Here is a 24,705-nt window from a genome sequence, read left to right as displayed (position 1 = left end):
TCTCAGGCCACGCACTCAATCCACTGAGCCATACCAGCCAAGACTGACAAAATTATTCTACTTAACCAGAATTCTATCTTCATTTTTTAAATTTAGATAATATCATGAATATATTAATGAGAAAGGAAGGATATATTTCCTCTTTGAGTAGTATGTTTTTAAGATACAGTTTCCACAAGTTGTAATAATTGAATTTCTCTTAATTTTTCTTCATGGTCTTCATCATGTTTTATTAAACATAATGTATTCTGACTAGCTTGCAGAGATGGAGGAGAAAGTAGCAAGTTCTGGAGCCTTCCAAAGTCCAGTCCAACCTTTCCTCCACTGATTATGCTTGCCAAGGACACGGCGGTGATGAGTGCCTACCAGAGCGAGCTGCCGAGTGAGCTACTGAAGGAAAATTTCACGTTGCCCTCAAGCTGCTGCTGTTTTGCATCTGCATCTTCCTAAATACAAGATGGTGAGCAGTGACCAGCTGGCAGCCAATAGCCACAACTAGGAAGAGCCACCCCCAATGCCCCGCCTTAAGCGGCACGACTTCATCCCTACTGAGATGCCTAACTTCCATGGCATCCAGGACCCACACGTACTCATGCCCATCAACAGCAAGGTGCTCCATGTGATCAAAGACAGCTAGTTCTATGGGGTCGAGGGGCCATACGGGGTCTTTGCCAGAAGAGATGCATCCAGGGGCCTCACCACATTTTGCCTGAAGAATGAGTATAATGACCTTTCTGACCTCCTTCCTGCCCAGCGGGAGGTCAGAAACAAGAAATGCCCAGCAGGAGACCCTGATTGGCAGGGTCCCTTAGTTCACTTTCAACTATCCTCATCTAGGCAAACTGCCGAAGGAGGGGGAGGAGCCTTCCGAGTGCTTAGATGAGAAAGAACCAAAAGATAAGAATACTCGGAAAAATGATTAAAGCATTTAATGGAAGAATATCTATTTTTTTGTATTTTGTAACATTTGTAACATTCCAGTTTACCTTTAAAATGTGGTGATTTCAATATTTAGAAAAGTTTCATATTTTAATTTTTTTAAAGATTTTATTTAATTTTTAGAGAGAGGGGAAGGGAGGGAGAAAAGGAGAAAGATAAACATCAATTAATTAACATCACCAATGACACTGATAAAATTAACTTAGAATTCATGATGTTTGTGCATCGTAAACCCCAAAAGTGAAGTGCAGTGTTGTAATACAAATGTAAGTACTGTATTTCTTCTATCTGTAGTTAATATAGGCTGAATTTAAATTTGTTTTTCATGAAGGATAGGTAAGACTTGGGTATTTCCCCCTAACATATAAAATAAAAATACATAAATGTAGAAATAAAAACTGTGAAAAGTTCTTCAAGCGTGAAGACCAAAGGATCAACTTTTAGTCATGATCTCTGAAGACAGCAAATTACTCATCTCTCAATTGACTTAAAGCAGATCTGCAGTATCCCAAAAGGCTTTGATGTTCATTAAAGAGAGCTGTCCAGGAAGAAAATTAAATTTCAAAGCTGGGTTTAGTTGGAAGAAATGCATTAATTGTTTCTAAATGACATCATTGTCCTGCCTCAGACACTTAGACATCCTCACTAACAGTCATCTATAATGAGGATTAAAACATGATCTGAACATGCATAAGGAAGCTTTGGGGAAAATCAGCCACCTTGCCTAAAAACCTAATTACATAAGACTATAGAACTATCTTCCTAATCTCCATGTTCACAGTGGGGCAATGATTACTTTATGTGATTTGACATGACAGTCATGTAGAATAGGTATATACTCTCCTAAGAGCCTGCACATACCTCTGAATAATGAGGAAACAGTACACATCACTAGCAAAATTGTTTTTGAAGTATATTCATAAGGTTACAGTTAATTCTTCTGTTGCAAAACTAGAGTCACTGGCAAGAATGTTAGTCAAGTGTCTAGGTCTTGATATCAGTCTTATGATTAAGAATAAACTTAGTTTAAGCAGACTGTGCAGTTGCACAAATTTGTAAAATGTTGTGTGAATAGCTAGAGAGGTTTCAAACTCTTGTAATTGCAGTTAATTGTATTTTCCTTATATTTTTCTTGTGAACCATGTTTAATGGTTTTACTTCCAATCAGAAAACAAAAAGGGCTCTGGGCAGTTAATAAAATACCCCCCCAATAAACATAATGTATTTTTTAGGGATGTTTAGACAAAAAGTGTTCATACATTGAACCTGAAGGCATGCATTAAAATTTAATAAAGATATAATATTCCCCCTTGAGAAAAGATAGTATTTGAGTAAATACTAGTTGGTAAATCTGTTGTGCCAAAGTATTATTTGACCTACATGTCCACAAATTGGTGATTGCTTTAGGTGGACAAAACTCTCATGACATTTTCAAACAGTGCCTTATATTTGTTATTGTTACCAAGACAACATTTCACTATTTATGGTCCTTGGAATTAAGTTATTAATGAAAGAATAGATTAGAATTACTTGTTGTAACTTATGGGATTTTATTATCTCCAGAAGCTAATGATCATCACAGAAAGCATGCTCCCTGAATATTCATGCTCATCTAAAAAATAGTTTTAACCTTTAAATCCAGAATTAGTAAAATCACACATACACATAAAATACATACACACAATTTCTTCCATATTTGATATATTTAAGTTCTCAGAAATCCTGCCTTCTCACATGAGAAGTTACATTGCCACCTGGCATGTATACACTTCAGTACTCTATTAGTCAGTTCTAGCTGCCATAACAAAATATTACAGACTGGACAACTTAGAATACAGATGTTTATTTTCCCACAGTACTACCAGTGGCTGCAAGTCTGAGACCAGAGTGTCAATATGGTCAGGTCCAGTTAAGGGCTGTCCTTCTGGCTTGAAGATGGCAGCTTTCACATTGTGTTCTTACATGAGAAAGAGGGCAAGCAAGCTCTACAGTATCTCTTCCCACAAGGGTGCAAATTCCAACATCACAGTTTATTATCATGAATTCATCAACCCTAATTACTCCTAAAGTCACCACCTCCAAACATTGGGGGTTTGGCTTGTTAGTTTTGGAGGACACATTCAGTCCATGCCATCATTAACCAATAGAACTTATTGATGAAAATATTCTATACTTGCATTGTAAAAAGGCAGAACGTTAACATTACTTGCTGAACTAAAATAAGAAGAAAACAATACCAAATTGTAAGAAAAAAAAGTGTCATAATGGCAGTATTGTAAACATTACTGTAAATATTAATTTTAAAAGTATAATATTAAGTGTTAATAGGATATCAAAAATGCAAATATAACTTAACAGATGTCTTAAAAGATGTATTTTGAAAGCATAACAACATTCTGCAATAGGAATTATTTTGACTAATTTTCTACTAACATACATGAATTTATTAAATGTAAAGTATAGTCAAAACACCAGCTCATTATTTTGGAAGGCTACTCTTTGTGTTAACTGTGATTCATTTTTCAGTTGAGTGATGTCACAACTGTCAGGAAAACAATAAACAAGGACCTTATCCTAAAATTTGTAGTTATGCATGCACTTTGTGTCAATCAAATCATTTTGGAAAGGTGGAGTAAAATATGAATTTCATGCATAGCATTGCCCCCTGAGAATAAAACAATGAATAAGAGTTACTTCTTGGATACCAAAACTAAGAGTTACTTCTTGGGTTTCAGAGAAAATCATAGTCTGTCTGAGGAAATATACATTTAAACAAAGAATTTATAAACACAAGATTACGAGTTAAATTATAAAGCTATACTCAGGGTCCCAAGGTAGTACAAATGAAGGGGGATTAGTATATTTTGTGCAAGATAGGTGGAAATGGCTTCCAGAGAAGGAATTATAAACTTGCTTATAATTACAGGTCACTGATCAAGTACTCCTATAGACATTCCTAGGCAGAATTAATTATCCCTATTTTTGTACACCTCTATTCAAATCATATATTTAGTATAATATTCTTATTCTATAATATATACTATTGTATTTTCTTATTTAAATAATAGATTTCTTAGAGTAGTATAACATTTATTTTTCATTTGTGCACATCTAACACATAAAATTGTTGGGAAGTGCCAGTGTTTGGTATATATGAGTTCCACTCAGAAAAAACCCAGCCATTGTTAATATAGTGAGAATGGTTTGCACATCAATGTAACCTGGCAGCCAAGGAGAGTTGACTGGAATGCACATGCATGAGCAATGACTATTTCACTGTACTAGTCAGTGGGGGCAGTAGATGCTGTTGAGTGAGCATGTGTACTGTGTGCCTGTCCCATTAAAAAATAACTGAGTGAGAAGAGCAATGCATCCGAATCATAGTTTGCATTAAGCTTGAACACTCTGCCCTGGGAACTGTTCAGATAATTCAGAAGGCTGCAGCTATGGGCAACTGGTGGTTGGCAGCTTCATCACAACAATGCATCTCCTCATGCATCACGTCTTGTACAGTGTTTTCTGGTGAAACATTAAATCACTCAGGTGACTCAGCCCCTCTGTAGCCCAGATTTGGTGACCTGCAACTTCTGGCTTTTCCCAAAACTAAAATCACCTTTGAAAAGGAAGAGATTTCAGAATTTTGATGAGATTCAAGGAAATATGACAGAACAACTGATGGCAATTGGGAGAACTGTGTGAGGTCCCAAGGTGCCTTCTTTAAGGGGACTGAAGCATCATTGTCTTATGTACAATGTTTCTTGTATTTTGTATCTTCTTCAACAAATGTCTCTATTTTTCATATTATGTGGCTGGATACCTGTGGACAGACCTTGTATGCATATTCAACTGAATATATATGTATATATTCAGCATGTATACTTAGGAAAATGTGTGTGTGTATTTAGTTTCACAAAACATTACTAATTTAGAATAAAGGGAGGCAAGATATTAAAATATTACTCATTAAAATAAATATATTTACATTACTATGTTTTACATTTTTGTTACTTAAAAATTTTTAAACATTTTTATATTTATTAGATGTATTATTTTAAAAATTTATGAGATTTTACTAGACTATATTCTGAAGGAAATACTTTTACTCCCCCATCAAATAAATGGCTTTTATATTTATAAAACTAAATATGTAGATATTCATTCTTTATTTTATGAAAGACTTCAAAATTATACAAAATAAGAATGTTCTTCATCAAACATTATGAATGTGAATGTTAAACACTGCAATATACTTAACAAAAGTTTTATACATACAGATAAATCAATGAAAAAAAAAAATTCCAAACACACAAAACAAATCCTTTTTAAAAATGCCTAGAATACTACAGCACATTTAAAAATAAAGCCAATGAATTTCATGTGTAGTACATTTGTACTCAATGAGAGCATTATAATCTTCTCTAAGATACAAATTTTAATATTAGCATAAAGTATATGTTTCAACCTACTATTATGAAATTTTAAACTAATTCTAATATGAATTTATTCTTCAGTTTGCACTTCATGACTCAGATGTTAACAGAACTTGGAGGCTTTGTTAATGAGATGGTACAGGTGCAACAATGGTCCTTGAAATTGCCTTTAAAGTAAGAAACATTTGTAATCAAGAGTAAATGTGCAAACCGGTTTTATTCAGTTACTGAACATAAGCAACTGGCCATTCAAAATGTTAATATCTCAGCAATTTATTTTTGTCTTTTGATAGACCCACACAAAACACATTCTCCTGCCATTAGCTAATAGCCTGAAAAATCTTACCATTGTTCATTTGAGTTATAGTCACATAAACCACACACCAGAAAACATGGTGCAGGTGCCCAAAATGTAAATATGGAAAGTCCCTGAAATATAAAATCAACACAGCAGACTATGAAAGCTTTTTATGCAGCCTTTCTTCAAGGTAATCAGTTTTTTCTATGCCATGTGCTATGGCAATAAAAAACTTAACTGGTATCCCTTGTCTAGAATCCTAAGAAAACTGCAGCTGTTCATCAAAAGCATTTTAGTTTTTAGCAAAGCTGCAGCTGTAACACACATAATTCACGTGGCACATTGGAGCTGTCCATCTGTTGGGTGTTCTATCTACAGTTGACTAATCATCTGTAATAGAATTCCTGTCTAGTTGTTTGTGCATAATACTATATTCTAATGGCTCCAGATCATTTATCTTGCATGGATTTAGAGCAAAACATCATGCTATTTCCTCTGGAGAAATGAAAGAAGCAGAAAATAACTCCAGATGATTCAAAGCATTTATCTTAGTACTGACCAATTAACACACTATTAACATGAACTTATACAATGTTAGATCAATATGTATTTGTACTGTTCCAGAAGTCTTGTAAGACAACATAATTTGGTTGATAATAGATATTGGTAACCCCTAACATTTATTGAGTGTTCACTATGGATCAAGCACATCCTAAAAACATGTGGGTATCAACTTATGTAAAATATATAACAAAATTTTTATGTCAATAGTATTATATTGAACACTAATTATCCTAATTTAGATCATTAATACAATTACCCAAATTAGCATACTCCTATTATTAAATTTTAAGAGGAAATAGCAACTGGAAAAAAAGGTTATTTGCCCTAATTACTCATTCAGCAAGCACTTAATTTTATTTCACAGATTCTGTACTTCAACCACTTTGATGTAAGCTCAGAAAACAATAATGAGCAAGTTTGACTTGAGTTCTTTTGCTCTTATATAGCAAAGAAATTATAGTATCATGTGGTAGCAGGAGTAGAGAATATTGTCTACATACACAACAGAAAACGAACCTACTCTACCATACCGGAAATCATTTGTTTTTGTTGACTCATTCTGCCTATTTCTGTCTTTTTGGTGACAACATCTTATTTTATTTAGGGGAACCAGCCCTTTAGCACTCTCAGTCTACTGGTTTGAAAGAAAACACACCAATCCTCCAACACCAAGAATGTATATGTGAACAAGGTCTAACTGATCAGAACTTTACACCTTTCTGGTCACAGTGATTAGTTCAGATGTATAGGTGAGTCAGCCAACAAGACATAACTTTTGGATGGTGGTAAAATCAAGAAGAAAGAAAAGTTCATTTCTCCTTTGGGGCAAAAACCAAGAGAATACTAAGCTGGAACGCCTGGCATCCTTGATACTGAGATAGCTGCATAGGACAGCCGACACAGACATGGGCATACCAGGGATGGAAAGATTAGGTCCCAGTAGCATTATTGAATGACTGAATATGGCTATGCTTCAAGCTATCTGTGGCCCCTGAAGTTTTAATTGTATTAGTGTAGAAAAACAATTCCCTGAACTATTTTATTTGCTTCTCTGCCTCTTGCAACCAAAAATCCTAATAATTACACACTCATAGCAAAGGGAAAGACATTGAATCTCACATATGCAAATACATACACTTAAGCAGATGGAAATGGGAGGATGGAGCTCAAGAAAAGGCAGATAGTATAAAAATTACAGTTTGGAAACTTCAGATAAGAGATAGAACATGAACTGTAGATACTCATTGAATCTTTCATAACTGTGCAAAGCCCTTTATGTGCAGAGTTTGATAGGCACTGTCTGAAGAATGCTGATCAGAATAAAGGCATTATTCTCATGGAGCTCAGAATTTATCAGGTGAGTTTGAAATCATGCAACATATTACAACATTCAAACAATCTAAGTTTCATTATTTGTCTAGCTTAGAATTTGAGGGGATAATAGAAAGAAATTAAGAACCCTGCTGACTCCCAGGTTGTTTTCTTTCCACATCATTTTTGAGCATATCAGAATTAATAAACATTATTTACTTTTGCAAGATTTAGAAAATGCCAGCAATAATTTGAGACCACAGATGTTTTATTTTCTTATTGATAGTCACCCCCAAAATCTCTTTGCACTAAATGAACAAAATTGTGAATTCACCTTCTTCGTGCTCTCTCTGTCTCTCTCTCATCTCTCATACTTATATTTCTTCTTTGCATGTCTCTCCTTTTTCACAATATTTATTCAACTATCTCAACTTCTTTAAATTTGTGATTAATAACAATAACAACATAAAATGTTATTTCCTATTCAGTTGATATTTGAGTGCCTGATTATATAAAATCTCAATAGTTTTAATGACAAAAATGACTTATAGTGAGGTAAGTGTGTAATATAAAACTTAAGAAACAGAAAATCTACAATATTAATAATGTTTTATTATGTTATTAAACAAGAGCACAATTTTGTCCCAACCAACAAGAAATCACTGGGACTTTCAGAGAAATTATGGTTAATTTAGTTAAATTTGTGACCAAGAGCCCCAAAACATAGCTTATAATACTTGAAAATTATTCTTTATTGTACTCCTCAAAATGTTAACTTGTGGGAGAATATTTAAAATTTAAATAAATTTGCTTTACTACCAGTTTTCTAGAAATCTGAAAATAGCTGATCAAGGTACAGAATAAAGACTTTAGAGAGAAATAAGAATACTTTGACTCATGAGGCTGAAAGAATGAGGTTATATGTAAATACAGAACTACTTTAGTGCTGAAATAGTAAATAGGTCTTCCATTTTAGTCAAGCAGGAAGTAATTTTGTTCAGAGATGGGTTTAGGAAAAAGGAAGGAAAGCCAGCTGGGAATTTGATAATACAAAGGCAGAAAGGCAAGCTAAATTGTAAAGGAGAGTGGGCTGGATCAGGGACAACAGAGTTGAAAGTCTCCTGACAAAAGTGACCAAAGAGGTCACAAGACTCAACTAATGATGCAACGATATAATTCTTGGAGTAGTGTATAAATAGATAGGTATTTAATTAGATATCTTATTAAAATAGTAAAAAACAGGGTTAGTGATTTTTTTAAATATCACCCCAATATATCCAATAAAATGGAAAAAAGAAACAAGCATAGTTTATGTACTCAAAATTTTCATAGCATGACAGAATAGAATCAATGACCAATGGTATTCTTAATGTTATCTAGTAAGAAATGTCATATTAATATTTAAGGGACACTATGAAGTAGAAAGGTTATTTATAGTCACATGCAAAATAGATCAATAATCAAAGTGTAATAATAAATCATCACTTGCAAGGGCTTTTTGATACCACATGTATAGTAAAAACAGTCTTATAAAAAATAATAGTAGAAGAATTGAACCAGCATTGTGACAATGATCTTTTAAAAGGTTAGTAAGCATAACTTGAAGTCAGGAAGTATAATACCTCCAGTTTTGTTTTTGTTTTTTTTTCCTCAGAATTTCTCTGGCTTTTGGGGATCTTTTGTGGGTCCATATAAATTTGATAAATTTTTGTTCTATTTATTTAAAAAATGTCAATAGGATTTTGATGGGGATTGTATTAAATCTGTATATTGCTTTAGGTAATATGGCCACTTTAACTATGTTGATCTTGATAGTATCATGCTAAGTAAAATAAGTCACACAGAAAAGACAAGAACCACCTGATTTCACTCATGTGTGGGATATAAAACAGAAAAGCAACAAACAAAACAAGTTCATAGACCCAACAGTGTGAAAGTCAGCAGAGGAGAAGTAAGGTGTGAGGAAGAGGGTAAAGCGGGTCACATTTATGGCAACAAAAAGAGACTAGACTTTGGGTGATGAGTAATGATACAATATACAGATGATGTATTATAGAATTGTATACCATTATATATAAAGGTATATATATTGTATATATACATTATATATATACATTGTATATATATAATGTATATATACAATATATACATTATATATTGTATATATACATTATATATACATATAACATTATATATAAAGTTCAGAAAAAGTTAGGCAGACCACAGCTTCTAAAAATTGTACCTCTTCTCAGAAGCAGACTTAACTAAAGTGACTCATGGCTAAATCTCAGACCAAAGACAACTTGTGATGTGATTCTGTTTGCTATGTCTACCAGGAGGCACAGTCTCTAAACTTTATTTGTATGTTGAAGGAAAAAAATCACCAGTATATAAAGTCATAAAAAAAAGATGTAGTTAGGAGATATATAACATATTGCTCCCTCCCAACCCCTGCAACATAGTCATTAAGTGCTGCCAAGAAGAGAGAAAGTAAGTTAGAGAGGGACAAGATAGGTAGATAAGGAGATGTGGTTGAGATACTTTTAATCTCGTAATAACAGAGGTAAGCATAGAATATACATGACAGATTGTATTGTTTGAGATATTTGTTGCCCCTTTCCCTATGAATGGACGTGTCCCTGGCCTACTGACATCAGCTTAGCTATGTGATGTGCTCGGGACAATAAAAGTGAATGTGAATGATGTGTGAGAGCCATCACAAGGTTCTGCTCCAAAGGTGATGTGGGGCAGATCATCAGCATGGAACATGAGCAAGAAACAAACATTTTTCTTTAAGTCACTAAGGTTTGAATGTTATTTGTCACAGCAATATAATTTAGCCCATATAATATTGTGTATCATTTTTTGCTAAACCACACTGAGAAAGACTTTATATAGCACTACAACTCACTTTTTGATTAAGAGAAGAACATTGGAGAAAATATTCATCAGTGCATCTAGACAAGTACTTTATCTTATCAAAATTATAAAAGGTATCCAGTGAACTACTATTTACAGAATGAAAGAAAACTACTTACTGTCTTTGCAAATGGAACTCAAGCAATGTGTTCCTTAACGAAGAGTGAATTAAACTGGTATCCTGAAATTGACATAGTCCTACATGTAACAATAAAATGGAAATGCATATATAGAAGGGGAGGGAGAAATTATCCTGTGACTTATAAATGAAATTGTGTTTCTATTTGTGATTCATTTATCAATGGAGACGATATTTAGTTTTAGTTTTTCTTGTCCTGTATGGTCTTTCAAAAACATACAATATTTAATTACCACTACCTATAGCTGAATGGTTCTCAAAGATATTTTCCACCTCAAAAATCTGCCATTATGTGTTTGTTCCATATAATCAACCACTAAATATCTCTATGTGATTGCATAGGCACCTTCTTATCTTTCATCTAGGTTAATAGTAATAGCATTCTCTATTACCTAGACCAAAACCTGGAAGTTCTTCTAGATACCTCTCATATTCAATGAACTGTTAGTTAAATGCACTTGATTGTATTTGTTTAACCTTCCCTTGATTTAAGCTGCTCTTGAATATGTTCCTCATTATTTCTCCCGAAATGTTGCTGCCTTATCTTAGTTTCTATCATCTTAAGAGCAGCCAAAATTATAAGTCTGACCATATAAGTGTTCCTTCTGTTTTTAAAATATTCAGTGAATCACTATTTGTTAAATTAAAAGATAAAATTTAGAGCAATGATTTCATGTGCTGTATGATCTTCATAGTTTCTTTTCTGAAATAATTTTCTACCATTTCTTTCATACAACCAACACACACAAAGCTAATTAATCACTTTTACTTGCAAAATATTTGTTCATTGTAAAACATATTATTATGTTGGTATGTCAGAAATATGCTAAAAGAATACTCAGACACATTAAAAATGTTATTCACTCCATGTTTACCTTATAAAGCTTTTTAACTCTAATTATTATCAAAGCTATTTTGATTATTTCTTTGTCTTTTCATGCTTTTTGATGTATCAACACATAGTATCTGGACAAAGAAGGGAAATATTGATAGTGCCTGATACCATGCAAAAACTTGTCACCCACAAATAATCAGTTATATGGAATACCTAAGCATATTTCATAAGTATGCTTATATACAGTGTCCATACAGACACAAATTAGTTGTTATTTCATAGTGTGTGCACATACAGCTTGTGAAATGCAGCATTTTTAAAGGAAACTCTACTCATCTCTGATTCAGGGAATTAATTTACACTGACAAAATATTTTTAAATGAATGGTTCAAGTTATACTAAAAAATTTAGGACAAGTAGTTTATATACATGCCTCAAGCTTAAGAAACAGCTCCCTATTTTCATATTTGTCACAACAGGGGGCTTCAATGGGTGAATAGCCTTGAAATCACTTTAAGTGCCTGCAGCTTATCTAGATGCTAGAATGAAATGTAAAAAACAAATCTACCCTTGTGGAAATCAGCCCAAACAAATTGAGGTGCAGAGATCCATTGCAGGGTATTAAAAAATTCATTGGTTACTAGACCAAGCACTGATGCCTCACTCTTCTCAATTTTCGATCATCCTAAGAATAGAATAAAGGCAGAATTGACAACAATGAAATAAAATAAATAAATTCACTGGATCATATTTGATCTTCTGAATTCTAACATATAGTTGAAATAAATAAAATTCTTACTTTTCCATGCATATTAACACTAAAAGTATGTGATTATATTAGCTTTATCTATGATAAAAATACAAAAATATTCAAAGCTTCCTAAAATCAGTTTACCTTATGTTATATATCATATATTAATAAATCACTTTTAAAGTTTTGAATATGGTCTTTTCTAGTTTGTAAAACTGAATTTATCTGACTTTCAACATTTTCTGTATACATATTTTAGGTGAAAATATTTTATACTTGACTCACGTAATAATTCTAAGCACAATTACATTTATTTTTACTTTTCCCTTACCATTATTGAAGCTAAGCCCAGGTAAAAAGAATTAGCTTTATATAAATCTAAGGAAATCATACTTTGGAGAGTAACTGTTTCATTGAGCAAACTACTTTTTTCTTCACTGCACTATTGCTTCCCCTCTATTCACTTAAGTAATGGAGTTTATGGTACAATACCTCAATGTCAGTTTAAATTACCTCTGAATCCCCAGAGAGCATTGAACCTGCTAATAGTGAATAGAGCAAGGGAGAAAGAAAGGGAAAGAAAGGCAATCAAACCAATAAACAAACAAAAAGAAGAATGTTTATATAGCCTGTGTAGATAGGTGCAGAAAGGAAAAATAAAGGCTACATCAAGAAGTTTTGGAATCATCCCAAGTGCCCATCAGTAGATGAGTGGATCAAAAAGCTGTGGTAAATTTACACAATGGAATACTACTTGGCTGTAAAAAAAAAAAAAAAAAGGAAATCTCAACTTTTGCAATAACTTGAGCGGACCTGGAGAGTATTCAGCTAAGTGAAATGAGCCAGTAAGACAGAGATAATTACCATATGATTTCACTTATATGTGGAACCTAATGAACAAACTGAATTAACAAATTGGAGACAGACTCATGGATATGCAGAACAGACTGACGGCTGTCAAAGGGGAGGGGTTTGGGGGCTGGGTGAGAAGTGTAAAGGTATTAAGCAAAGAATAAAAAGACTCATGAACATAGACAACAGTACGGTGATTTCCAGAGGAAAGGGAAGGTGAAGGAGGTAAAAGGGGGAAATAATGGTGATGGAAGGAGACTTGGCTTGGGGTGGTGAACACACAATACAGTACACAGAAGCTGTGTAGAATTATGTACCTGAAATGTATTTAATTGTATTAACCAACGTCACCCCAATACATTTAATTTAAAAAAAGAGAGAGAAAAGTTTTGGAAATAATGGTTTGCACTATTTTTTCACATGTTCCCCTTTTTTCAACTCATTCAACTGTTACCAGAGGATGATTGGTTGAAAATAGGTTCTTGAGAAATCACAGAACTTCAGAGACACATGTAAATGGATTTTTAAGAAATAGTGGCAAGATTTTTAGAGCACTTCTGAAAAGGCTGCTGCACTTGATGATGCACTTCCTGACCTCAACTGGTAGATAGCATTCACTGCCCTCAGGTACACCATTGTCTCATCCACAAAATGGTAGTTTAACTCCATCTCGCTGCTGCAGAAGAATTCTAGTTTCTGGGTCCACAGGCTTATGCTTGTCCCACCAAATCCACAGGGAGAACCAGGCCCCAGAGATGCTGTGCCATTATGTGGTATCCAAAGTTCCAGTAGTCTAGCTTATAATTACTCTCTGTTTCTGGCCAGACTGTGACTAGAGATGGTTGCTGTGCACCAGCCCAACTGCTGCTAAGGAGACCGGAGCCTTTGTTAAGCTTCCCTATATTTCCTTGTGCTTAGGAGGTAACAGGCTTTCTTTCAAACTATACAGTTTATTTTCTGGCTTTTCCAAGACTTATGACCTTATTCTATCTGATATTTTCCCCAGATTTTCTCAGTGTAGTCTCCTCCCTTTTATGGTAGCCGTCTTGACTTCTAATGGCATGCACCCAGTGAAAGGACTTACTCCTGTACCACCTTTTCCCTCCCCTTGTTAGTAGGCAGACTCTCTGGGGTGACTATAAAGCTTAATTAGGCTTAATCAAATATCTGCTTCTCATTGATTCATTACTCTTTTGGTTAATGTCTAACTGCCTACTATAACACAGCCACCCACTAAAATCTGATTTTTCTTCTCACCAAATTTGTTATCTTAGTTTTAATGTAGTTATTAAGCATAAAATCTCTCAAATATCTCACTCCTTCCTAGAAATTTACTTAGATTCACAACTAGTATAAAGTTAACCTTATCCATCCACATTTATTATTCCAATCATCTCCTTCTCATTCAGTATTGTTGTAACTTCCTGTAGCTTCCAACAACTCAAACTCTTAGCCTAATCAGCATTTCTCTTAAAATTAGTGATATATATCCATGTCTCTGAAGAAAAACTAAATTAAAAAGTAAAAGTCTGAGAATTACCTTTCCCCCACATGGAACACAGTTAGTTAAACAAACAAACAAACAAAAAAACTAAAAAGAAATGGAAAATGTCTATACCAGTAGCTACAAAAAGGGAGGAAGTGTCTAAAGTATAATGTATTTAACCTCAAATCTGAGGCCAAAAAATGAGAAAGTAATTTTGGATTGGCAGAGAGAACCAGAAATATTTCATCCCTATGTGCATTGACTCCTCAGCATCTGCACTGGAAAGATAACTAAATCTGTGAAGTTTCAGAAACATGGCAAGTTTTTAGTTAAACCAATTAGATAGAAGTCTATACGTGTCTGACTATTGAAACTGGCTAATTGGAAGAAAACAGTGAAGTCAGGAAAAGCAGATAAAGAGTGTGATTCTCTAAGAAGAAAATAATATATTTGCAACATGACTCAAGCATAAAGATCTGGTACATAACACAGGAGTTTGTGTCATCCACCATTGGAGTCCAGATAAGGTAAAAAAGCCAGAACACATTTTCACTAAACAAATCTCTCCCATCTTACCATATCCCTTAGCTAAAGGGATGTCAGAGAACACAAAATTCCTAGCTCTCATAATTTATTTGAGGGGAAAATCAAACTGGTCTGAGATATAATTGGAAAGAGAGTACAAAGATTATGAAAAATTATATATGGACAGAAATTCCTATGGACAAATTAGATGAAAGGATATGAAGTTGAAAATATTGAAAATATTATACAGTATGAAAAAGAAGACAGAAAAAAAAGATTCATATATACACAAAAACATTGTAACAAGAAAATTTAAAGAACCCTTCCAAAATGTTGTATATCAATGAAATAAATGCATAATGTCTTAAACATAACATGATAAGATAAAAAAATTAAAATTCCAAACTTAAGGGACACTAAAGACTTGATAAATTAATTAGAATCAGTAAGAATTACTATAAGAGTACAGAAAATTAAATTATTAAAAAGAGCTTTAAAAACCACAGTGAATATCAGTGAAAAATGATAAGTTGATTTAGAAATTATACATAAAGAAATATATATTGAAGACAAAGGAAATTCAGCAGTACATATAATCCATATTTCTGAAGCAGAGAAGTCAACAGACAGTAAAGAAGATTTATTTAACAACATACTGCAAATGAATTTCCATTAAATTGGGGAAATTAAAAAATGAACTATTGATGATATGAAGCACTCTGCTCCAGGGACATTTAATACAGAATGTTCAGTACATGATGTATTGTATAAGTTATTGTTCCTCCACTATAAAGAAATCAGTGAGCAAAACAGGGGGAAAAAAACCCTCTATTTCACAGAGCTTTTATTCTTTTGGAAATATGGCATAAAACATGCCTAGTTGGTGACAGAGTTGGTTCTAGATGATTTGATCAATGTATTTTCAATGTTTTTCTTTGAACTGATCTGTATTTCTAAAATTTCTGAAGGAAAAAAAATACATGAGCTGGCATCCACTTTTACTAACTCCCTAATCAATCTAACATTAGCTTCTCCCAAGACTGCCTTTCTCTTTACCTACAGTAAAAATGCCAAAACAAGTTATTAAATATTTACATGGAATTCCCAAAATCCTACAGGAAGAAAAGAATAACATGTCAAAAAGGTATACTTTTTAAAAATAGTTACAAGAATAAGTTGTAGAGTAAAGCAATTACCTGAGTTTAGAAAAAAATGAAAGGCAACTTTCAGTATATGGAATGTGGAGTCAGACAGATTCTGGGTCAAGTCCAGTCTTTGCTGTCTATTACCTAGATGACCTTGAGAAATTCACTGCAATCTCCAATATTTTGGTTTCTTTAACTATACAATTTGGATAATAATGTTTACCTAATAAGATTAGTGTGATGTAAAGTATGCACTGAGCTTCATGTTCTGCATATAATAACCACAGGATAAAAGCTAGTTCTTAGTTCTATTTTCATTTCCCATTTATTCTTTTTTTAATTTTATAAGTTAAAAACACATCTGGAAAATGATTTAGACTACAATGGTGCTCAATGCTGCATACACATTAGAATCATTAGAGAAGCTTTTTAAAAATACAGATGCCTGATCCCATCACTAGGGATTCTTATATAATTGGTCTTGGGAGAAAATGAAGCCTCAATTTTTCTTTTAATCTCCCCAGGTAACTCTATGTGCAGCCAGTTTTGAGATCCACTTATTCAGAAACACTTGAAATGTTATTGTCTGACTAGATTGTTTTCAATTCCTTTAAATCCTTTCATTTACTTTTACTTGAACTGTGTTTGCCCTATAAAATGTCCACTATCAATCAACTGAAAGTCTTGTCAATCTTAGTTCCTAAATACTTTTCAAGTTCATCTCCTACTCACTTCCCTCATATTAGCAGCCTTGGCCTTCATCATCTTCCACCTGGGTTATTAAATAGTTTCCCAACTGCTATCTGTCTTACCGTGATTGCTCTTCTCAAATTTCTTTCTCTGGCCAGCAATAGAATCTCACTCGTCTACTAAATCTTTTCAGTGTTTACTTATCATGCAAGATGAAGCACAAACTCTGTGCCTTGTCCTTCAATGTCCTCTACCACTAGTCTCCTGATTAAAAACGAGCATCATCTCTTGCAGCTTCCACTACAGAATCTGTTTTCAACTACCATTAAATTGTAGTGTCATGACACTACTGGAAATGTTCATAACTTTTCTTATGTTCATGCTGCTTCTTTTCCTGGAAATGTCCTTTCTTTCTTTCTTTTCTGGAATCATTCTTGAGATTACCTCAGAAACTCGGTCTTGCTGAAAAATCCCTGAGTCCTTGTTCAAGGAAAAGGACACCTGCTTTATGTTCATAAAACTGTCATTTCACTAACCACTTTATCAAATTTATTCTCTTAGACTCTTAAGCTTCACAGTGAAGCTATAGTGTATATCCTATCTTTCTATAACTAAAGGTTAACATATCATCTGTGGTGAGCAATAAATGTGAATTGACTAAACAAGGAGCAGAAAAATATATCAGTAGAAACTTTGTACTTTTTGGAGTAGAAAGATCCTTTACTGTAAATGGCAATTAAGAATACTTTTACTCATCTTTTAAGAATCTTTTGTGTTGCCTATAGCTAATAATAACTTTAGGATTACCACATACAGTGATGGAAATGTTACACTATGCATTTTATGGGGTCATAATTTGTGTCTTGGAATAAATGGGATCCCATCCCCTCAAATTGTTCAGCTCATACATAATGACTTCAGCTAACTCTAATTAAATATGCTATTCTGTTGAGTTTAAAAACTATGGCATTTCATTATGCTTAAAAATTAATAAAAGTATTCATCTAAAATTAGGCCAATTTTTTAACAATTAGCAGAAATGAAAGTATCATTTTTTAAATGTATTCTTCAAATCTTTTTTCTTTTTACAGCAATGGTATTTCACCAAGGACACAACATTTAACAATCTATCACTTTAAAAAATGTGGCCCATTTCTGTTCAAAATATTTGTTTTTGTTTTATTATTTTAATCATGAGAAATTAATTTGTAAAATGACAAATTTTCAGAAAGTAGAAATAAAAAAACTAAGCAGATTTTTAACGATTTTAATGGTCAGCTAGAAAAACTAGTTCAAAGAGCATTCTTTCATAATTGATTTATACTGTTGTGACAAATATATATATTACACTCAGCTTTCTTCTTGAAAAGACCTTTTGACTTTGTTCTCCCCAACAGTCTTCTGCCTTACCTAGATGTGACCTGTATCTTGAGTTTACTTCATACAGTTAAAAAGCCAACCATCACAAGGGAAGAGAGTCTAAAATATATTTCACAACCATAAACTTGCTAGGATTATGTCAGAAATCACAGATCAACAGATTTTAAGAAATGGAAGCTAAATTCTATACCTTATTCAGATGGTAATAAATCCTCGATTTCAGTTTGATACATTCACAAACAACACAAACACTCTGAGATCTGACACAGATGTAAAGGCTAAAATACAACTTGGATAGTTCAGGATGACCTACTCAAGGCATCCAGCATTTCCACTGTAGGACTGTGTCACCAGTCACCCTGTCCTGGCAGAGGGCGCATTCATGATACCAAAGCCCCAAAATTTACCTGGAAAAAATCCAAATGCTGCTACAATATTTTTCCAACTGTAAAATATTATTAATGCTGGTACTGATTACTTGACAGTTTCCCTATATCATTCAATGTTGTAAAGCAGGGAAATCATTTTTACAGTATACCAGGTATTTTGCTTCCAGTGTACACAAGAAAGGTATTGAAAAATATAACTGCCAATTTCCTTAAAATCTACTTTCACATTCAGCAACTCAGTTTGAACAATCACTTTCAAAATGTCCTTTATCATAGTATGACAAAGTCTTTTCTTATGTTGTAATGGTACATAATACTTTCTGCTTCCAATTGCCACAAATATATATCAATGGAGACTAATTTAATTTTGGGTTTCAGCTTTTCCAAGAACCAATCACATTTGAAAGCACTTCATCATTCTACTAGCTTTCTTCTCAAATTGGATTATTCTCTTAGAAAATGTTAGAATTTCTGTCATATTTGTAGTCCTGATGATCAGTAAAAGTACACCTACTTCAATATAAGTACACTTGGAACTAAGGTACTAAGAACAGATCACCTGAATCTGTGGTTGACTTATAATCTATTCTAATGAATAATTTCACATCCAAACTAAGAGGTAAGCACATGACTTTTATTACATGTAATATTTTTGGAAAAAATATTTTTCCAATATTGTAATATTGGAAAAAATATGCACCTCAAAATAGAAATAATCAAGTAAATCATAATGCATTCTTGTTATTAAATGTAAACTTTCTTTTAAACATATTGTATTTATTTATTTTTAATGAGAGAGGAAGGGAGGGAGAAAGAGAAGGAGAGAAACATTGAGGTGAAAGAGAAACACTGATTGGTAGCCTGTTGTGTGTGCCCCAACCTGAGACTGAACCTGCAATGCAGGCATGGGTGCTTAGACCAGAAATCAGACTGGCACACTTTGACTTTGCTGAATGATACCCACCAACTGAGCCATACCAATAAGGGCATGAAGTGTATATTTTCTTTTGTTTTTTAAGATTTTATTTATTTATTTTTAGAGAGGGAAGGGAGGGAGGGGGAGAGAGAGAGAGAGAGAGAGAGAGAGAGAGAGAGAGAGAGAGAGAGAGAGAGAGAGAGAGAGAGAGAGAGAAACATCCATGTGCGGTTGCTGGGGGCCGTGGCCTGCAACCCAGGCATGTACCCTGGCTGGGAATCGAACCTGCGACACTTTGGTTCACAGCCTGCGCTCAATCCACTGAGCTATGCCAGCCAGGGCTTGAAGTGTATATTTTCTTAAAAATGTTGATGCTTAATGTAAGGAGTAGGGATAAACTTAGACCATGAGGAAATAGGAACCTAGCTAGTTAGAGCCAGGAGATTACTAGGTTACTAAACAAACATCCTGCCTTCCTGCCTACTGTAAGAATGCTTGGTTTGAAATTCCCACGTGCGTTCTCTGTAAGCAAATAGCTGACCACGGCGTCAGTTTTTTATGGAATGCTTGCTTTCTCGCGCCAAACCCCTATATAAGGACCTGGATATGAATATTGGCGCGCCACTCTCTTTTGTACTTCTCTGTGGGCACTGTGTCACTTGACACATTGAGAGTTCGCCCCTGCGCAGGTTAAACTTGGCCAATAAAGTAATATCTTTGATACCCTAAAGGCTCCGGTATCTGTATTTGCGTCCGCTGGGTGATACACTTAATATGATTTCTATCTTCTTAAATTTATTGAGATTTTTTTTGTGTCCTAATATGTGGTCTATTTTAGAAAACATTCCATGTGCACTTGAAAAGATGTATATTCTCTTGCTTTGAGGTAAAATGTTCTGAATTATCAATTAAACACATTTGTCTAGAGTGTCATTTAAAGCCACACTTTCCTTGTTGATTTTCTCTTTGGATAATGCATTCATTTACAACAGTGGGATGTTAAAACTCCTTATTATGACTGTATTACTATTGCTCTCTCCCTTTATGTCCAAGGAGATTTGGTTTGTGTATGTAGGTACTCCTATGTTGTACATAGGGGTACATAAATATTTACAAGGGTTATACCTCTTATTGAAAAGCTTCCTTTATTATGTAGTGCCTTATGTCTTATACTACAGTCTTTGTTTTAAATCTTATTTTGTCAGATATATGTATTTCTCCCTCAACTTTTACTCATTTGCATTAGCATGAAATATCTTTTTTCATCCCCTTACTTGTAGTCTGTGCGTATCTTTTGTTCTGAGGTGGGGGTCTTGTGGATAGCATGTATGTGTGCCTATTTTTAATCCCTTCAACTACCCATTGTCCTTTGCTTGCAGCATTTGAGCCATTCACATTTAAAGTGATTATTAATAGGTATGTATTGATTGCCATTTTATTCTTTTAAGTGTGTTCCTCTAAGGATTTTCTTCTTATTGTTTAAAATAATACCCTTTAATATTTCTTGTAATACTGGTTTGTTGGTAACAAACTCCTCAGATTTTTCATGTCTAGGAAGTTCTTCATTTCCCTCTCAATTTTAAATGATGGACTTGCTGCTTAAAGTAGTCTTTAAAAAATTATCATTATGCTATTATAGTTGTCCCAATTTTCCCCCTTTCCCTCCTACACCCAGCAACCCCCACTCCCTCAGGCCATCCCCACCCCATTGTTCAGTCCATGGGTCACACATGTAAGTTCTTAGGCTACTCCATTTCCAATACTGTACTTTTCATCCCCATGGCTATTCTGTAACTATCTATTTGTACTTAATCTTCTCACCACTTCACCAATTCCCTGACACCCCTACCCCATTTTGCAACAATCATAATGTTCTCCATATCCATGATTCTTTCTCTGTTGATCTTTCCCACTTATTTTGTTTTTTTAGATTCAACTGTTGATTAATATGTATTTATTTCTATTTATTTGTGCATAGTTTTGATCATCTTCTTTTTCTTAAATAAATCTCTTTAAGCACTGGTTTGTGTAGCTCAGTGGATTGAGCATTAGCCTGTGAACCAAAGGGATGCTGGTTTGATTCCCAGTCAGGGCATATGTCTGGGTTCCCAGTGTGGGGTGTGCAAGAGGCAACTACACATTGCTGTTTCTCTCCCTCTATTTCTCCTTCCCATCCTCTCTCTCTAAAAATAAATAAATAAAATCTTTAAAAGAATTTTAAAAAATAAATAAATCCCTTTAACCTTTCATATAGTAATGGTTTGGAAATGAACGCTTTCAGTTTTTCTTGTCCTGGATGCATTTTATCTGCACTTTACCTTTGATTCTAAATGATATCTTTGCTGGGTAGAATAATCTTGGCTATAAGCCCCTGATTTTCATGACTTTGTATATTTTTTGACAATTCCTCCTAGCCTGAAAAGTTTCTTTTGAGAAATTGGCTGACAGTCTTATGGGAACTCCCCTGTAGACAACTAACTGCTTTTCTCTTGTTTCATTTAAGATTCTCTCTTTATTTTTAAGCTTTAACGTTTTAATTGTGATGTGTCTTGGAGTGGGCCTCTTTGAATCCATCTTGTTTGGGATTCTCTGTGCTCCCTGAACTTGCATGTCTATTTCCTTCACCAAATTAGAGAAGATTTCTTCCATTATTTTTTCAAATAGATTTCTAATTTCTTGCTTTTTCTCTTCCCCTTCTGGCACTCCTATGATATGAATGTTGGAACACTTGAAGTTGTACCACAGGCTGCTTACTCCATCCTCATTTTCTTTGATTTTTAAAAAATTCTTGTTGTTCTGACTGGATGCTGTTTGCTTACTTAGTTCCAAATCCTTGACTTGATTCTTGGCTTCACCTACTCTACTGTTGTTTCCTTATAAATTGTTCTTTACTTCAATTAGTGTACCTTTCATTTCTGAAGGGATCATTTTTGTGTTATTGAAATCCTCACTAATTTCCTTGAGCATCCTCATAACCAGTGTTTGACTCTGCATCTGATAGATTCTTACCTCTATTTTGTTTAGTTCTTTTTCTGGAGTTTTGATTCATTCTTTCATTTGGGCCATGTTTTTTGTCACTTCATTTTGGCAGCCTCCCTGTGCTTGTTTCTATGTGTTACACAGAGCTGCTATAACTTCCTGTTTTGATAGCATGACCTAATGTAGTAGGTGTCCCGTAGGGTCCAGTGGCACAGCTTGTTGTCCAAGCTAGGTGTGTGAGGTGTGCCCTTCATGTGGGCTGAGTACTCCCTCTTGTAGATGAGCCGTGATTGCTGTTGGCAGGTCAGTTGGAGGGATTTAGCCAGCTGCAAGGACAGGCAGTGAGCTCTCACTACTAACTTCTGACCTCCAGACATTTAGTACCTCCCTGTATACCACTGGTTACTTTCAAACTATATCCCAGTGCTGGAGTTCAGATAGAGTGAATCTGAATAAGTACGTGTGTGGATTCTTTAAAGGGATCTGCTTGGGACTCCAGAAGTTTCTTCCACCAACTGAACCCCTGCTGTTTTTTGCAGCCAGAAGTTATGGGGACTTATGTTCCTGGCACTGGAGTCCTGGGACGGGTGGCCTGGTGTAGGATGGGGACTCCTCCCTCCAGAGATATCTCTCCAAAATTTTTATCTGCTACATGTGAGTGTGTGACCAACACATTTCTATATGTCCACCCCTCCTACCAGGAAGGACAGATGTGGTTATCTACTTCTGTAGTTGTCAGACTTTCATTCAATTTGATTTCTGATGATTCCAAGTGATGGTTGTTCTATATTTTAGTTGTAATTTTGATGTGGCTTTTCAAGAAGTCAAGCCATATTTACCTACGCTACTGTTTAAATGGTAAGTTCCTGGGTTCTTTTATATGAACATTTCATACGAATTCCTTCTGTCCTGAAATATTTCTGTTGGGAATTGGGCTGACAGTCTTATCAGAGCTCCCATGGGGGAAACTAACTGTCTTTCTCTTGCTGCTTTTAAGATTCTCTCTTTGTCTTTAAATTTTGCCATTTTAATTATGATGTGTCTTGGAATGGGCCTCATTGCATTCATTTTATTTGGGATTCTCTGCACTTCCTGGTCTTGTGTATTTTTTTCCCTCACCTGGTTAGGGAAATATTTAGTCATTATTTCTTAAAATAGTTTCTCACTTTTTTGCTCTCTCTTCCCCTTCTGGTAACTCCATAATATAGATGTCATTATGCTGCATATTATCTCAAAGGTCCCTTAAACTATCTTATTTTTAATTTTTTTTCTTTTTGTCACTGTGATTGGATTTTTTTCCTAACTTACCTTCCAATTCACTGACTCAATCTTCTGCTTCCTCTAACCTAAAATTTATTCCTCCCAGTGTATTAGTTATTTCAGATATTGAATTATGTACTTCTAACTCATCCTTTTTATGGTTTCTATGTATTTTTATATTGCTGAGCATCCTTATAATTGTTATTTGAATTCTATAGCTGAAAAATTGTTTGCCTCAATTTCATTTAGCTTTTTTTCTGGAGAATTCTCTTTTTTTTTAATTAGTGGGTAGTCTCTTTGCCTTCCCTTTTTTACTGCCTCTTTGGGTTTGTTTCTATGTATTAGGTAGATCTTCAAAGATTTTGGAGCAGACCTATGTTGGATGCTGCCTTTCACTGTTCTTGGGAAACCTGTTTGGAACTATCGGCGACCACAGCTTGTGTCTCCCTCTGGTGAGACTGTGTGCATGTGGAAAGGACCAAGCTGCACACAAAAGTCTGCTTTTACCATTGAAGGAAAAAACTGAAGAATGTACAAATAAGTAGAAGCACATATGGTCTTCATAGAGAGGAAGAACTAATGTCATTAAAATGTACATACTGCCCAAAGCAATCTATAGATTCAATGCAATTTCTATTAAGATACCAATGATGTATTTCACAACTAGAATACATATTCCAAAAATTTAATGGAACCAAATTAAAACAGCTGTCTTGAGAACAAAGAACACATTTGGAGGAATCATGCTACCTAATATCAAAATGTATGATAATGCCATAGTAATCAAAACAGCATGTTAGTGGCATAATAAATTCATATGGGTCAATGGAACAGAATAGAGAGCCTATAAATAATACCACAACTTTTCTGTCAGTTGAAATTTGACAGAAGATTCAA

General features: G+C 34.2%; 1 pseudogene; it reads left to right on the top strand.

The window, feature by feature from the left end:
* The first annotated feature begins 330 nt into the window (after positions 1-330).
* On the top strand, positions 331-1,037 carry LOC114492055 (annotated as a pseudogene).
* The last annotated feature ends 23,668 nt before the right edge of the window (positions 1,038-24,705 follow it).

Source organism: Phyllostomus discolor, chromosome 1, assembly GCF_004126475.2.
Source record: "Phyllostomus discolor isolate MPI-MPIP mPhyDis1 chromosome 1, mPhyDis1.pri.v3, whole genome shotgun sequence".
NCBI classification, from domain to species: Eukaryota; Metazoa; Chordata; class Mammalia; order Chiroptera; family Phyllostomidae; genus Phyllostomus; species Phyllostomus discolor.
Note: the sequence above shows the minus strand (reverse complement) of the source record. Positions and strands in the feature narration are given on the sequence as shown.